The following is a 19,021-nucleotide window of genomic DNA, read 5'->3' on the forward strand; positions in this document are numbered from 1 at the left end:
GGGTTATATGGACCTATGTGCAACCAGATTTTAGGACATCTTATAAGCCCAAATGGGCTGGAATGTCCTAGCTAGGCCCAGTAGATTTATGGGCTATGTCCACCATTATGTTGGGCTGAAAATTATGTGTAGATTGGGTCTTTAGTTGCCCACCAAATCAACTAGATTATTGGGCTAAGGTTGTAAGGACTAATTTACTTAACTTGAATGTGATTCTTGCCCATGTGATTGGGATAATGGGCTGCCCACTAGGCCCACCATAATGTATGGATTTAGTGACCTTATTCTTGGGGAATAACCTTTCTTATAAGCCCATGTTATTGTATGTGAATTGGGTCATGTATTGCGCTTTGGACCCATGTGTTGTATATAGGCCTTGTGTCGTTTATCTGAGGCACATCATGTGATGTATGTGGTATATATAGCTACCCATTCCTTTTGTATTGTTCTACTCAGGCCACGGGCCTTATTTCCTGGTAGGTTGCTATTGGGCCGCCTCCTTGGGCCAAATGGTGGTTGAATGTCGACATTTGTGTACCCTTTTGGGCTCATGTTAGGCCCATTTGCATTTATGGGTGGTTAAATGTCCACCATAGACCCTTACTGGGCCCATTCATATCATTTAGGCCCATGTCATTGTCTATCTTAGTCTTGTGGGCTACCTCAGGCTATTGGGCCTCCACTAGAGGTTGTGTTCCTTATGAAAATTTGTCTAATTGCCTAGACCCTACTTGGTTAGGAGGAGAGTACAACATCACTGCATGACATACTTTCTTATCTTCATGACCCATTCCTACATGCATCATGTGTATGCTTGGTTAAGATTACGATTGGTCATGGTTATGCCATTAGCCAGGATATTATGGTATCCCCTGAGGGGTGGAGTTGCCCCTCTCAAGCACATAAGATGCTCAGGATTGATGCATGGCTGATTGTGTGATTCATGCATCTGACATTAAATAGCACATGGATATTCGCCCTTGCTTGATCAGGGCCATAGTCTCCACAGGTATATTGTGGATGGTTAGATTTGGATACCGAATATGTTACTTGAGTATTTAGGGTACTTAGGATGTCCTTGGGTGAAAGCCCTTAAACCTTTATGGTATCAGGAGACGCCTCAACGCTAGACCGAGTAGAAAACATGAGTGCGCGAGCGCCTTATACCATTACGCCACAACTCCCACTGTAGCATGGTCAGTTGATATGGGGTGTGGACTTACCCATCTAAGTGAGGGGGAAATAGCTAGGCTGAGTTTAACCAACTCATGAATGGGTTCGCTACCGTCTAGCCTTGTTGGTGATTGGCTATCCACAGGCAAGTAGTGAGGTCTCTTACACTCACTAGGCTATATGGCTAGGAGAGTGACAATTGGCAGGTAGTGTAGTTTCCCCTAGTGAATTTCCTTAAAGTGGAACTATATTGATTTTGTGGACTTGACATGAGGACTAGCATTGATTGCAATGCACCTTACATTGGCATTGGCTATGTAGGCCTCTTGTGCATCGCCGTGATATGGCGCCGGTAGTCATGTGTTGCATTGCATAGCCTTGGTATGGCTTGTAGCATTCCTGCTTGGTATAACATAGCCTTGGTATGAAATAACAACATTAATGGTATTCATGGTCTTACCGCATTCTTTTGCATACTCTGATATTGCATTCTCGGCAAGGGTATTACACACACTTTCACCACCCTTTAAGCTTTCTATAAGCTTATGCACGATTGATGCATGTAGGTGATTCTAGGCAACAGCAGTAGCGGGGCAGGAGCGTGGAGCATGCCGTGGACCTTTTGGAGATTGCTCTTATATAGTTATTATATTTCCCCTTGAGCCATGTATCTTGTAAAAGTTTAAATTTTTAATGGATTTTGTAATTGTGCTCCTGTAGTTATTACCTATGGTTATGATGTTATGATCTTAGGTATGCTCATTATGAACCAGACTTATATTATAAAAATCCTCCTTGTGGGATCCCAGGATCGAAACTTGGTGAATGGGCGCCAGGAGCTGAGAATGGGGTACCTCGGAGGCTGTCGGTGCCGGAATCGGTGATCGGGAACCTTGTAAGCCTGGTCTCCGGGTCTAGGCGCGACAATACTTGTAACTTAACTCTAATGGATTCCAAGCTAAATAGAGGATCCAATCACATTACTATTTAATATCTGAGCAATATATAAATTTTATCTATGATGGATTGAATGGGTGACTGTGGGTGTGGAATGTGATACTTATCAGTTCTAAATAATCATGCCATCATGCATCATGTGAACATTCAAAGTAAACACAAAAATGTAAAGTGCAAATAACAATCCCAAACACAGTCATTTATAGTGGTTCGACTACTTGCCTACTCCACTCCCGGCAGACGCACTCAACCCTTGAGTGTACCGAATTTCACTAACGGAGGTTTCAAATCAGGTTTAGCTTAAACCAACACAACTTACACAAGGCTGACTCTAGGACTTACACAAGGTTCCTAACATGTCTACACGAGACACAAGTTTATGCCCCACATAGGAGCAAGGGTTAACACACAAAACCCAGGTTTTATGCCCTACATAAGAGCAAATGATCCACACAAGGAACCTAACATGTCTCCACAAGGCACAAGTTTATGCCCCACATAGGAGCAAGGGTCAACACACAGTACCCAGGTTTTAGGACACACAAGTCAAGGATCCACACAAAGAACCTATGGTTTATGCCCTACACAAGAGCAAAGGTCAACACACGACACCTAGGTTTTAGGCCACACAAGCCAAGGACCTACACTAAGGACCTAAGTTTATGCTCACCAAGAGCAAGGGTCAACACACATCACCCACACGTATTCACTTGTCGGAGGCCTTCTATAAGGACCTGAAAGGGGTGAGAATCACCTATGACCTAATCCTACACAAAGGAATGATCAGTAGGGTCTCTAGACTCTATTGACTTACAGATAAGTAGATGAGTCTCATTAAGTACGTTGATGAAGATCTCCTCCTTTAATGATGAAGAATCTTCCACTCCCTTAATCCGTACCACTTATGATGCTCCAATGTAAGGTGACAGGTTGGGTCTAGGTTATGTTGGAATCCTACTCAAATAAATGTTTTCCTATTTTAGAGACAGAGTGATTCCAAGCATTTAAGCATTCAAGGTATCCCAGTTTAACGATTTTCTGTTAAGGTGCTAGCTGGATGATCCTTGAATGTGGAAGTTCATTCCCTAATCCACTCTATTGAATATCAATGATGAGGGTAGGTTGGAGGAGGAACTCCCATGAGAAAAAGAGCTTAGGGTAAGAAGTATGCAAGACTCTCAAGGCTCTCTCTATTTTTCTCACTACAGCAACCAATAGCAAGCTCTCCTTAAATAGGCAAAGAGATCCAATGGTAATAAAGTTGTCAGCTTTTTTTACAGAGTTCGGTTTCATCGATCCATCTTCGATATCATCAAACGTATACTTTCGAAGACATTGAGGGACAGATCGATGGAATGAACTCTTCTAACAATTACAGTTGAACCTCGTAAGCACAGATCGATCATATCGAACATGCTTTGATGTCATCGGATTTTGAAATCCGATTTCATCGAACCACTGTTCGATTTCTCGATAATGAAAAACAAGAGAGCAGGCTAAACAAGAGACAGCGGGCTTTCAATAATATCGATCCTCCGGTGATGTCATCGGATTTCAAATGTTGATGATATCAATACCTATTTCGATTCATCGATCTTCTATAGAAGATTTTCCTGTAAGCTCGCGAGACATTCCACTGTCCGAATTCGATGAAAGCGACCTAGATTCGATATGATTGATATTTGAATATTGATTTTATCGAGGGAGTCTCGATTCATCGAGTCATTTGAAGAGGATTTTCCTAAAAAGCTTATTGGACAGTTTGGTCTGAAATCGATAACATCGAAGGTCCGTCGATATCATTGGAGTTTGAATTCCTAGGATATCGAGGCTTCCTTCGAGTCATCGATAAATGCATGATTTTCCTTAGAAGCTTGTTGGACACAAACGGACTGGAATTCGATTTGTCGAGCCGCCCTAATGATATCAAAATTTGAATGTCGATGATATCGATTGTTCCAACGATTTATCGATAATGTTGTTTAGAGATCAAAATGGTTGCTGGACATGCGAGTCCTCAATTCGATGATATCGATTGAATGTCGAAGACATCGATAACTGGTGTCCGATCTCATCGAGGTGACCATGATATATTAATAAAAGTTGAAAACTTAGAAATTTTCCTGTTTTGCAAAATAGTTTTCATACTTAAGACTCTATGTTGTTCTATCCATTTTTAAGGGATTTATATACCTGGGTGTTTTGGGACGTAAGATGTGAAGCTAAGTTTACCTTGGATGAGTTCAGGGCCACATCCAGTTGAGGCAGACGCTTGAATGATCTTCCTATAGGGCTTACTTGACTTGCTGGCTCAACACGCATGCTAATTGACACAGAATGGCATTTTCAATCTCCCCCTTTGTCAATTACGTAACAAAACACCTAAAACCACCTAGAGCAACATCATTAATTGTGTGTACAAGATCCATTACACAATTTTACAAAGTTACTACATAGATCACACAATTTGTCAGGTAGCTGCTCCCCCTGACACCTGTACCACCATACATACATAGATACACACGATTTTCTCCATGGTGGGATTTTCTCTCCCCCTTTCTGTCAGTCATTGGCAAAGGGCAATACATCAATAGAAGTTGACTGAAGTTGAAGCATAAAAACATGGGAGAAACAAAACAAAGGAGAGTGGTGATTTCTCATAAACAGATAGCAAGACAACTTTAAGTGTTAGAAATCACAATCCAGCTCACAATCTTAATGGATATACAATAGAAAGCAATCACAATTTATACCAGCATTCCATAGAGATCATTGAATAATTATGAGCATATAGATATGGCAGCAGATATATATAAATTATCGATTAGCCATCAAAATATCTGAAATAAAAATTGCCCAAGCTTGGCAGTGTTTAAACATCCAACCCAAAACAACCAAACTAAATATCTAGCCCAACTATGGGCACATCAAAATAGAGTATTTTCCTCCTCCAGAGGATATCCATAAACCACATCCACTAACAACCAAAAAAAATGTTAGACTTCCCATGTTAGTTAGCCACCACATACACTCACAAGATCGTAGGGCATTTAAAAATATACCCATGCCCATATGTGTAGATAAGTAATTAGTATATAAGGTGGCAATAGAGCTGTTGACTCTATGGTGCTAGCGTCGATGAGGATGGTGCCGTATCATCTCGACGACACGTCAGTAGATCAACGAGCTGCTAGGCTGTGTGCTGTAGTATTTCGATTTTGTCCTCGATCCCAGTCAGGTGCCTCTCACAGTTGTGAAGATGCTCTTCGATACTAGATTGACTTCTCAGCAGGTAGTGCTGAATTTCGGTTTGATTGTCCCTTTAGTGATTGACTAAGGCCGCACAATTAAGAGGTGTACGATTTGAGCCCAATGGAGTTAGATGCTGACTGTTTTTAACATCATGAATTGGCAGAGAAGCACTAATCGACTGAGAGGAGGTGGTTAGAAGTAATAGCTGAATAGTATCGTCATTGAAACACACCACCTATTATATTACATCGGATGTGGATGGAAGTCCTAAAAATTTTGCAAGCTTACAAATGAGGGATGGAAAAGGCAGTGTGGCAAGGCCTTCACCTTTGATAATGCGAATCAGTTGTTCTAAAATGAGAGTAGGCAAGCACATAGGAATCTCTAAATAGACATCATACAAGACATTGAGCATGAAAGGATAGAGATGTTTTCCCGAGATATCACACGGATACACATTGGTACCAAAAATGTTGTGCATGATCTTATAGGTAGTCTTAAGATGATTAACACAGAGGATGTTTCCCTCGATCTAGAAATAGTGAGACCATTACATAGAGCACGCGTTATCTCTCCCCACACCCCTAACGCATTCAGATTGCGTTCCGTGACGGGTATACGTGTGACTTCCACATCCAACATGAGTCTGAGTAGCACAGGATGGATAATTCTGTTCTAATTTCCAACTCTAAGATTGATGCTCGGTGGATATTCATAAATGGAATGATAACATTGAAAGAACTGGTGGATAAGTTCATATTGGTAGGTTCCTCCCATTTTTAGTATTTTCTCCCATCCAATGACTTCTAGCATTAGGTTTATACCATATGGTTCAATACAGCTGGGAAGGACCACACGCTCAGCAATAGTAGCCTTCTCCCACTCAAGGCATTTGGGAGGAGGCCCATGAGCTATCGTTTTGCCCTTTCTGAATTTTATGCCTTTCGAAGGTACATCAAGGACTTCCTTACCTTTTCCTTTCACCATCCTTTCTCTTTTCATATGGATTTTCCTCCTTTTTGAGATAAACATGCATGAGATGGGGGAAAGAGGATGACAAAACTCTCCACAGAAGGTTTGATTTGGATTTTCTGCACGTCAACCGGGTTTTTATACAAAGTTCATCGATGATATCGAATCTGTGTCGATGCATCAATAGAGAACTCATATTGACATTAAATTCTGATCCTACGACCGTTGGGAGAAACAGAAGGTCTTTCCAACATTTTAGCTTTCTGATGATATCGATGCAATCCAGCATTTCTCGATAACATCGATTCTACATCGATCTCATCAACTGCCTTAGGTCGATGTTATCGAAGACGTCTTCGATAACACTTTATAACATGTGACGCTTCGAATTTTGAATGGTTGACGATGATATCAATATCTAATCAATATAATCAAGGATTAGTCTAATTTATCGACTAACTTATCGAAGAGTAAGAGTATGACATTGATTTGAGCATTTTGATGGTCTTTCATATATGCATATCACGGTATATTGTCATATCAGCTTGTATACACATCAAAATTTATACAAAAAGTTGTAACCTTCAAAATTATAAACACTTGCAGTGTTTATTTTTAAAAAGAATTTTTAAGGAGTATTTATCCTCGGATATATCATGATAGTCACAAAAAAAAAACATCTTTTGACATATGTACGTCCAAAGCTTTAGATGTTGTAGCCTGGACATATTCTCTGAGTTCCCATATTAGTAGGCAGAAGGATCATCTTTCATGTTACCTCTAATAACATAAATAGTTTTCCTGATAGGTCCATGATCTTGCACTCTTATGTGGAGAATGTTACCACATGCTTGTTATCACATATTTGAGACATGCTCAAAAGGCTGTGTGTTAGACCTTCTACACAAAAGGCATTCTCATTTTTTATCATCTCTAATCCAACAATAGTTTCATGCCCTAGTACCTTAGCAGTGCTTCCATCTCCAAAAGTGACCTTCCCATTATCAAGAGGTGAGTAGTTAGAGGGAAGTGTCTTTGTTAGTGTTATGTTTTCTAGCTCCCATGATTGTCAAATTTTGTAGTGCCAAAACCTCTTGGAATCTGTATCTTGTTTAGTTCATCTTCAAGTTCAAGAAGTTCCATTTTAAGATTCAAGTATAAGTTCAAGATGATTCATTTCAAGATTCAAGCATCACAAGTGTAAGAGTTCAAGTACAACATCAATTGATAGTTCAAGCTTTCAAAGCTTCGTCTAAGTCAAGACAATATACTTTACTTTGGTACTTAAATCTCAAACTGAAATACAACTTAAGTACTTCAAGTTCAAGCTACAAATTCAAGCTTCAAAGTGTCACAAGTTCAAGCTTTAAAAATACTTCACATTTAAGATTCAAAGTACGTCAAGTTATCAAGCTTCGTGAACATCAAAGATCAACTATCAACTAAAGCAAAAGATGTTTCAATGTTTAAACATCGCTTATTAGGTATGAATGACCCTAGATTGACCATAGGTTAGGTCATTGTTGATTACATACTTTAATTGGGTCACTTCATAAGTGTATAGACTGTTTCTCGACTAACCTTAGACTATGTTCGACTAGTCTTAGTGTTAGCTCGACCAGTCCTAGGTTTGTTACTAATTTTTGAGATTTTCAATTATTGCTTCGACTAGCTCTGGAGACTGCTCGACCAATCGAGTGAACAGTGCTTGACCAATCGAGCAGGCTTGACTCAAAATCCAACAACTAAATTGGGTCCCACACGACCAGTCGTGGGCAGGTCTCACCGGTCATGGAGGTCACTCGACTAGTCCTATAGGCCCATCGACCAGTGGTGGAACGGCCTTATCTTATCGCGCCCAAATTTTTAAAAGTTTGTTGGTCCTTCGACCAGTTAAGTTGACCTCTGGGCAGTCGAATGAGCAGTTTCTGCACTTATAAATAAAGCACAATTTTCAAAGTTTGATATTCAATTCAAGCAAAATCAAGACACCACTCTGAGAGATAAGTTAGTGATATTCTTAAGTTATTTAGTGCTCATTTAATATTCTCTTTAATTAGCTATTTTGCATTTGATTTTGTATTTTACATTCCAATCTTATTTCAAGAAGGGACTGAAGTTTTCCCATTTCTTGGAATCAAAATCAAATCAAGCTAGCCCAAAGTGATTTAATCTATAAAAAAAAAAACATTTAGACCTTAGAACCATTACATAAGTGAGTGTGGACATTGAAAATCTACGTCGAACTTCTACTCCGAATTGGTTCTACTGGGCTACATGAAAGGAGAATATCTAGATAAGTATTTTACAATTTAGTAAATCTATTCTTTTGGTTTCTTTGAGATTGTGCCAGAAAAATCTCTTCCTTTTTTGGTTTGTCTGAGGTGATCCAGAAAACTCAGAGTGTGGGGTTTTTGAATTGTGTAAGCCCTCTTGAAAGGCACAATTGTGAAGGTTTTAGGTGAACCTTGAAAAACCTATTTCATAGTGAACGCTAATATCTACTGTGTGAAGATATTAGGAGTGGAGTAGTTGTGTGGCCATTTTTCTAAATATTTGGTGTACACACAAGCGAACCACTATAATTTCTAGCCTTGTGGTGAATGATTGATTGTGGCATTGTGTGGATGTTGTAATTTCCTTTTTAAGCATTTGTAAAGAATATTGTAATCCTTTTATGCAAGTGTGGGAATGCTGTAATAGCTTAGTTATTTTCTTTACTTTTTATTCTTTATTCCTCTGTATTAGTTTGAGATTTTGATACACAAAAGGTTCTAAGAATCAGGTTATCCTACAATAAGCCATTGGTTTTTGGTGTAAGGTTATCCTTAGAACAACATTTGTATCAACCTCTCAATACTTGTACATTTAAGGTTGTTATTCATTTCTGCATTATGGGAATGTTTAAGTGATGTCTTTATTTATATTTGTTTAAATTACGCATTTAATTTTTAATTTGGCATAGTCTTATTCACCCCCTCCCCCTCTAGGACTCTTAGCTCGGCCTTTTCAAGTAGTATCAGATCCCAATAACTCGTTTTAATTATATTTTAGATTAATTTCTTGAGTTAATCAATCTAAGCTTTTTCAGATGTCAAATTTTGATAGCCTTTCAGTCACTAAGCCTCCACCATTTGATGGCTCTAATTATGACAATTGGAAAGCCAGAATGAGGATTTTCTTAAAATCCATGGATGAGAGAGTGTGACAAGCCACAGTGACCAATTGGACCCCTCCTACCACTGAAGTGACGGGTACTGATGGATTTGAAACTATAAAAGTCTCACCTTACTTTTCTTGGACCACTCTTCAGAAAAGTGAAAGTAGTGCCAATACAAAGGCTTTAAATGCAATCACTTGCGCACTCTCACCGGATGAATGCAAAAGAATTATATCATGTGATACTGCAAAGCAAGCCTGGGATATTTTAGAAATGACACATGAGGGAACAACAATTGTCAAGAAATCTAAAGTCCAAATCCTCACAACCAAATTTGAGGAAATATGTATGGAAGAAAGTGAAACTTTCATGGACTTCTATACAAGATTGAATGACATTGTCAACTCTATGTGAGGTCTCGGTGATAGAAAGTAAAGTCTGTGCAAAGATACTGCGCTCATTACCTGAACGGTTCAATTCAAAGTGATGTTCACTCCCCAAGTATAGGGTTGTGATGTAGTAATAAACTCGGTAAGACCGAGGTCGAATCCACAGGGACTGAAACTTATATGTTTCCTGAAACTAGGTAGAAATAGAACTAGCCTAAGATGCAATCTAAATCAAATAGAATTTAAGGAATAATTGTGGAATAATTATCTAAAACTTAAGGAATTCAGAGGAAGGAAACTAGGGATTCAGAGGATCCACTTGTAAAGGTCAGGGAGATCTTATGCCTGCTTTAAGAATTATGGAATTTAAACTGAACTTCCTTTGATATAGTTGTCAAGAAGTAAAAGGTATATGAATTAGAATGGATTCCATCACCAACCATGCCCAGGAACAAAGTTAACAATAGAATTAAACTAATCACGAACCAATTAACATGCTATGAAGGTTAGGAAGGGTACCATCATCCTATCATACCCATGGGACAATGATGAACAACAGGGCTTCCTGACTTCATAAACATAAAAAAAGGGGAAAGAAATATTCAAAGCCATTACAAACCCATTGTAATTTCAGTCACAACAGACCATTAACGACTAAAAACTATTCCTTTAATAATCAACTAAATCAAATTCAGTTTATGAATTAAAGACACAAAGTAGAATCTCCCATCTCGCTACAGGCTTCACCTCTTAGCCCTAGCTAAGAGGTTTAGCCACACATAGGCATGATGCGGCTGGATTTAAAATAAAAAGAGAAAGAATGGAGGAAGAACCAAATCTCTCTCTCTCAGCTCATGTGCTCCACATCCAGCTTCCTTCCAAAAAAAAACAAATCGATCCTCCTGTCTCCCTGACGTCTCAGCCACGGCTCCTCCTTTGATGCAGCAGCCCTTTCTCGTTCCAGCAGTCCTTTCAATCCTCTGCCTCCTGTCTTGCTCCTCACGTGCCACCTTCCTAGTCCAGGCTCGTGAATACGCCCTACATCACAAACATGATTAAATTAGCCATTAAACGGAATTATGCTTGTAGATCCAAGTAATAACTGGGGTCTAATATGCAATATTTGACCCTCAACACAACCCCCAACCAGCATCTTGCTAGTCCCGAGCAAGGTATGCGAAAAATAAATTAAGAATTACAGGACAATTTCTACAAACTCAAGAGATTTATGAAAAACAATTCAGATACTCGAATTCTAAGATTCATGAATGTTGGCATTACTTTCTCCTGGAATCAAGCTCAAATATTAATCCATTAATTAGAACGATTCAAAATATTGAGTTCCATGAGTGTATAGTGTAGTCTCGGCTTAACACCATTAAATTTCACTCCAACACCCACTAGAATTCATGATAACCAACACCTAACCCAAAGGTTGATTCATTCTTCCAGCTTTTGATGAATTTCACACTATGTCAACTTTTTTTTTAAAGTACAGTCAAGGAGGAGGAGAATTGAATCTACACATATAGGGAGCAAACCTATGGTAAAGACCAATTTTTTTGAATGCCAACCTTGGGGAATCAAACCTTCACCTGTAGGGAGCAAACCTATGGTGAAAACCATTCGCCCAATCTTTTCAATTTCTCAGGTTGGTTCCTTTCAAGCTTAGTGATCACCAAATTAATCCTTCAATATCGAATGAAACTTTAATGTGTAAGCGAGATGTGACATGTAAAATTATGATTCAATCAATGTTTAAAATTTCTAATCATGGATTAATAGTTCTAACTTAACTGTGAAATCTAACAAATAGTTGAATCCAAGAGTCATAAATTCCAACATCACTTATCTTGTAATTCTAAATCCAAGATGGCCGTCAAAATCGCTTCGGATTCACAAAAATGTCCGAAATATTTTTTAAAAATTTTCACCATTTTTGCTCAAGACCAAGAAAACACTGATTAGGAAACCTAATCTCCCACCCCCAACCAAAAATCTACATTGTCCTCAATGTAAAAGAAATAAGCATGCAATGCACATGGGAACAGAAATATAAGAGGAGTGATGAAAAGATAGTACCTGGATGAAAGAATCAAGAGGCTTTCCAAAGATATCTACGTAAGAGCGGGTCAGCACAAGAGAGAAACCAACAAAAATAAAATAAAAATAACAAAAATGAAATCCTACCTACACCACTTTCGTAGGTGCTCTCGATTGCATTTAGCGTATGCAACAAGCCTTTAAACCCCTAGGTTGCCCCTAGTGGACGAGTTGTAGTCTCGTGAGGGTTTGCAGCAATGTTACCCACAAACATTGAACTAACTAATGATATAAACGAAATGAAATGAAGAGCTGGGCTGCCTCCCAAGAGCGCTAAGTTTACCGTCTTCAGCCAGACAAATAAAGTAACTATCCTAGTCCTATGAAAGTGATAAACCTACCTGTACCTCCATCAGACTAGGAGATCAATCCTGGTAAACAAGAGCAGTCAGGGGCATGGACATGTTCTCTGAATCAAATTTCTCGACAAATGGTTTCAATCGATGTCCATTGACTTTAAACTCCTTGCCATTATCGGGATCTCTTATCTCAACGGCCCCATGAGGAAAAACAGTAACAACAATGTAAGGGCCGATCCAGCGAGATCGAAGCTTACCCGGAAAGAGATGTAATCGAGAATTGTACAAAAGGACCTTCTGACCAGGTGTGAATGATTTTCGAAAAATGTGTTGGTCATGAAATGCTTTCATCTTGTCCTTGTAAATTCTCGAATTATCGTACGCATCATTCCGAATTTCCTCAAGTTTATTTAATTGAAGTTTGCGTAGTGAGCCAGCGTTGTCCAGATTGAAATTAAGATTTTTGATCACCCAGTACGCTTTATGTTCCAGCTCCACAGGCAAGTGACAAGCTTTCCCATAGACAAGTCTAAAGGGAGACATTCCAATAGGGGTTTTAAAGGCAGTACGGTATGCCCATAAGGCATCGGTCAATCGGATTGACCAATCCTTACGATCAGGGTTAACCGTTTTCTCTAAAATGTGTTTAATTTCCCTATTAAAAATCTCAGCTTGTCCACTTGTCTGTAGGTGGTACGGGGTGCTCACCTTGTGAGAGATATCGTATTTCTTCATTAAGCTCTCGAATGGTCTATTACAAAAGTGTGAGCCCCCATCACTAATGATGGCTCGAGGCGTTCCGAATCGAGAAAGGATGTTTTCTTTTAGGAATTTAATGACCGTGCGATGGTCATTAGTTCGACACGGAATCACTTCAACCCATTTAGTGACATAATCTATGGCGAGCAAAATATATAGATTTCCAAACGATTGGGGGAATGGTCCCATGAAATCAATGCCCCAACAATCAAATGCTTCAATGATAAGGATGGGATTCAAAGGCATCATATTTTGATGGGACAATGCTCCCAATTTCTGACAACGCACACAAGCTTTGCAAAACTCATGAGTGTCCCTAAACATAGTGGGCCAGTAAAAGCCACACTGCAGAATCTTGGCCGTGGTCTTTTTAGCAGAAAAGTGACCACCACAGGCCTGTGAGTGACAGAAGGAGATGATGCTCTGATGCTCATCGTCTGGTACACATCTCCTTAGGATTTGGTTTGGGCAATATTTAAATAAATAAGGATCATCCCAGAAAAAGTTGCACACCTCGGTGAAGAATTTCTTCTTATCTTGCACGGTCCACTGTGTCGGTATGGCACCTGTAGCAAGATAATCAGCAATATCAGTGAACCAAGGTGAATGGGAGACTCGGAACAGTTGTTCATCAGGGAACATGTCATTGATATGGGTCGTCTGAAGGGAATCAGAGGTATTAAGGCGAGAAAGGTGATCGGCCACAACGTTTTCTACTCACTTTTTATCTTTAATTTCCAAATCAAATTCTTGGAGTAGAAGAATCCATCGTATCAAGCGGGGCTTAGAATCATTCTTAGAAAGAAGATACTTCAGTACCGCATGATCTGTATAAATAATGATCTTGGATCCGATCAAGTAGGACCTAAATTTGTCCAAGGCGAACACTACAGCTAAGAGTTCCTTTTCCATAATCGAGTAGTTTACCTGGGCAGAATTTAAAGTTCTACTTGCATAATGAATGACGTAGGGCCTCTTATCTTTTCTCTGGCTTAGGACCGTCCCAAGAGCAAAATCAGAAGCGTCACACATAAGCTCAAAAGGAAGGCTCCAGTCGGGTGACTGCATGATAGGTACAGTGGTTAACGTGCCCTTAAGCTTGGTGAAAGCTTCCTGGCATTGCTCAATCCACTCGTATGGAGCATCCTTTTGAAGAAGAGTACATAAAGGATGAGAGAGGAGACTAAAGTCCTTTATGAATCGCCTGTAAAATCCTGCGTGTCCTAAGAAGGATCGCACGTCTCTGATATTCTTGGGTGGAGGTAGGTTAGAGATAAGATATATTTTTGCCTTATCTACCTCGATTCCCTTAGACGAGATGATATGCCCAAGGACAATTCCCTTCTGAACCTTGAAATGACACTTCTCCCAATTAAGTACCAAGTTCTTCTCTTCACATCTTTTCAGCACACATTTAAGACTTTACAAGCACTTGCTGAAAGATGGACCGTAAACAGAGAAATCATCCATGAAGACCTCTAGATATTGCCCCACCATATCAGAAAAGATACTAAGCATACATCGCTAAAAGGTGGCAGGGGCATTACATAGTCCGAATGACATCCTTCGATAAGCAAAGGTGCCGTAGGGACATGTAAATGTGGTCTTTTCCTAGTCTTCAAGGGCTATCTTTATCTGGTTGTAGCCCGAATACCCATCAAGAAAACTGTAATAGGAATGACCAGCTAACATTTCCAGGATTTGATCAATGAATGGTAAAGGAAAGTGGTCTTTCCTCGTGATGGTATTCAACTTCCTGTAGTCAATGCACATTCTCCAACCAGTAGTGACTCTAGATGGCACGAGTTCATTATTGGCATTGGCTACGATGGTGATTCCGGACTTCTTAGGGACCACTTGAGTTGGACTCACCCATTAACTATCGGATATAGGGTATATGATACCCACGTCTAATAGTTTAAGAACCTCGGCCTTAACCACTTCCTTCATGTTTGGATTTAGTTTACATTGTGGTTGCCGAGCAGTTTTTGGATTATCCTCAAGATATATGCGGTGAGTGCAAATCGAGGGATCGATTCCCTTGAGGTTCGCTATCGTCCATCCCAGGGCTCCTTTATGCTCAATGAGAGTAGATATGAGCATACTCTCCTGTTCTTTCTTTAGGTTGGTAGAGATCACCACCGGGTACGTCTCATCTTAACCTAAATAGGCATATTTCAAATCAGAGGGCAAAGGTTTTAGGTCAAGCTTCGGCGGCTTGAGGTTAGACGGTAGAGGCACTACATCGATTTGTGGTAATTCTTCGAATTGTGGCCTCCACCGGTTAACTTCAAGTACCGGTGCAGTATCAAGCAAGGCACACGTCTCCCTAATCATGTCATCATCAAAATCATGGGAGTGGGCCAGACACGTCTCTAAAGAGTCAGAGGATAAGGTTAGAGGTGTCGTATCTTCCACGAAAGAGTCAATCATGTTAATGTCGTGGAAATCGTCATCCTCCTCTAAATTTCTACCGTTATTGAAAAAGATGTTTGACTCCAATGTCATATTCCCAAAAGACATGGTCATGACACCATTCCTGCAATTGATGATTGTATTTGAAGTGGCAAGGAATGGGCGGCCAAGAATGACGAGGATCTGAGTGCTTATGTTATTGATGGGTTCGGTGTTCAGGATGATAAAATCTACAGGGTAGTAAAATCTATCAACTTGGACCAACACATCCTCGATTATCCCTCTTGGTACACGAACATAGCGATCAGCAAGTTGTAGTGTGGTTAGGGTGGGTTTTAATTCACCCAAACCTAACTGTTTGTATACCGAGTAGGGAATCAGATTGACGCTCGCTCCTAAGTCAAGAAGTGCGTGATCAATTCGATGGTTCCCGATTACACATGATATGTTTGGGCTACCGGGATCTTGAATTTCTGTAGCACGTCTTGCTTTAGGATAGCACTCACTTTCTCAGTCAAGAAAATTTTCTTTTGAATACTTTACCGTCTTTTGGTCGTGCATAAGTCTTTCAGGAATTTGGCATATGAAGGTATCTGTTTAACGACATCAAGTAGAGGAATGTTGACTTTCACTTGTTTCAACACCTCTAGGATATCCTGAGAGTTAGAGAGAGGCTTTGGTGAAACCAACCGTTGGGGGAATGGAGCAACTGGCTTCTCTAGAAGTTCTGGTTCTAATTTTTGTGGGGCATCACTAGCTCCATCATTGTTGTCCTCTTCTGGTTCTTGAGGCTTTTCGGGCCTAACCGGAAGAGTTTTATTAATGATCTTTCCACTCCTAAGAGTGGTGATGGATTTAGCATGCCCCATCTGATTTGAAGAACTAGGATCATTAATCTCGTACTGCGGTTTAGGATTGGGGAGAGGTTGTGCAGGAAGCATCCCCTTTTCTATAACCGTCATACGAGAATCTATCTTTTGCATAAAATCTATAATTCCCCGCATAGCCTGAGCCAGCTCTTGTATGGAATTTTGAACCGGTTCCTCTTGAGGTTTCACTTGATTTGGATTTTGATTGAAGAAACCTGGAGGAGTAGCCGTTTGTCCATTCCTCCAACTAAAGTTTGGATGATTTTTCCAACCAGGATTGTACGTAATGGAGTTAGGTCCAGTAAAAGGTCTTTGATAGTTGTTTACGGCATTGGCTTGTTCATTCAACACTCCTCAAAAGGCGGGTATTGTAGGACAATTTTCAGTTGTATGAATGTTGCAATCACAGATGCCGCAAACAATTTCATTAACCTTATCCTTCTTTCCTTCCATGGCCTCAACTTTCCTTATAAGCGTAATTACTTTACACTTGAGATCATCCTCTTCTTTCAAGAGATATAATCCACCTTTCTCCTTTAATTGAGTCGGCCTAGACGTGGTGTTCGACTTTGGGTAATAGTCCAAAGATTGTGTTTTTTCAGCCAAACTGTCGAGGTAGTCTCATACCTCGTCGACATCTTTATTAATGAACTCTCCATTACACATTGTCTCGACCATTTGGCGCATGGAAGATGTCAGTCCATTGTAGAAAAAATTTGTAATGCGCCACGTTTCAAATCCGTGTTGTGGGCATGAACTGACCAAATCTTTGAACCTTTCCCAACATTGGAAGAATGTTTCATCTTCCTTTTGGGCAAAGTTCATAATTGCTTTTCTGAGGGTAATCATTTTATGATGTGGGAAGAATTTTTTTTATGAATTCCCTCTGCATGTCGTTCCATGTGCCAATGGATCTAGGATGCAGTGAATGTAACCACGTCTTAGCTTTCTCTTTTAAGGAAAAAGGAAAGAGTTTCAGCCTAATTGTATCCTCAGATACATTAAGAAAACATAATGTAGCTATAATCTCATCGAACTCTTTCAAATGTAAATATGGACTTTCTTATTCAAGTCCATGGAATTTGGGAAGGAGTTGGATAACTCCTGGCTTAATGTCCATTTGTCCTGTGTTTTAAGGAAAAATCATGCATGAGTGCGTACTCACTCCCGCCGATTGTAGATAGTCTCGTAAAGTACGAGGCGGGGGTGCCTGATGTACCTCATTCTCATCTTGGGTATCCTCCACCCTGGGTGGAAGTAGAGGAGGTTGGTCTTCAGCCATAACTTCAATTGACTCACGAGACGTCGAGTGTTGTCACGGGCTCACTTGGGCATGAAACACTCACAGCCCTCAATGAAATTCAAAACCTAATCCTAAGACAGGAAAAGAAAATCTAGAAAGAAGGAGAGAGAGAGTTGGAAAGAAATTACCAAATGGAAGCCCCTAAGTTAAGGATCTGCAAAAGAAAACAAGCAAGTCAGTTCTAAAGAGAATGTCTAGAATTAGAAAATCCTTAAAAAGGAAGAAAGTCCTAAACTAGAAAGTAAATTAAAAAGAGATATGAAAAATAGAAAGTAGAGAGAAAGAACTTACCAAATTAGAAATTTCTATCTTAAAGGCCTACACAATAGGAAAGTTAGTTTCTAAACAAAAATTCTATGAGTAGAAAATTAGGAAACAAAATTAGATTCTAAGAGAGGTAGAATTAGAAAGTTACTAGAGAACAAAAATAGAAGGTTAATCTCTAAAAAGGAAAATAACTAACCTAGTTTCTAAAAACAAAAGAGGAAAGTTCTAAAAATAAACTATTTCCTACAAATAGAGAAATACTAGAGTTAGAAAATTTCTAAGATTTAAACCTTAATTCTAAAAACAGAAAAAGTAGAGAAATTAGGAAGGAATTACCAATTTAAGAACTTATGTCAGGATCCTACAAAACAGGAAAACAGGTTAAGTTCTAAAAATAAAATAAAATAAAATAAAAACTTTTATCCTAAAGTTAGTGAAATCTTAATCCTAACCTAATTCTAAAACTAATTAATTTCAGAAAAACGTAGCCGTCAATCCCCGGCAACGGCGCCAAAAACTTGTTCACTCCCCAAGTATAGGGTTGTGATGTAGTAATAAACTCGGTAAGACCGAGGTCGAATCCACAGGGACTGAAACTTGTACGTTTCCTGAAACTAGGTAGAAATAGAACTAGCCTAAGATGCAATCTAAATCAAATAGAATTTAAGGAAAAATTGTGGAGTAATTATCTAAAACTTAAAGAATTCAGAGGAAGGAAACTAGGGATTCAGAGGATCTACTTGTAAAGGTCAGGGAGATCTTATGCCTGCTTCAAGAATTATGGAATTTAAACTGAACTTCCTTTGATATAGTTGTCAAGAAGTAAAAGGTATATGAATTAGAATGGATTCCATCACCAAACCATGCCTAGGAACAAAGTTAACAACAGAATTAAACTAATCACCAACCAATCAACATGCTATGAAGGTTAGGAAGGGTACCATCATCCTACCATGCCCATGGGACAATGATGAACAACAGGGCTTCCTGACTTCATAAACATAAAAAAAAAGGGAAAAGAAATATTCAAAGCCATTGCAAACCCATTGTAATTTCAGTCACAACAGACCATTAACGACTAAAAACTATTCCTTTAATAATCA

General features: G+C 39.3%; 1 non-coding gene across 1 annotated transcript; it reads left to right on the plus strand.

The window, feature by feature from the left end:
• Window positions 1–17,084: 17,084 nt before the first annotated feature.
• Window positions 17,085–17,191, plus strand: LOC131244676 (small nucleolar RNA R71). Its single transcript, XR_009170456.1, has one exon. It is a non-coding gene; the product is annotated as a small nucleolar RNA R71 (small nucleolar RNA).
• The last annotated feature ends 1,830 nt before the right edge of the window (window positions 17,192–19,021 follow it).

This window comes from Magnolia sinica, chromosome 4 (genome assembly GCF_029962835.1).
Source record: "Magnolia sinica isolate HGM2019 chromosome 4, MsV1, whole genome shotgun sequence".
Classification (NCBI taxonomy): domain Eukaryota; kingdom Viridiplantae; phylum Streptophyta; class Magnoliopsida; order Magnoliales; family Magnoliaceae; genus Magnolia; species Magnolia sinica.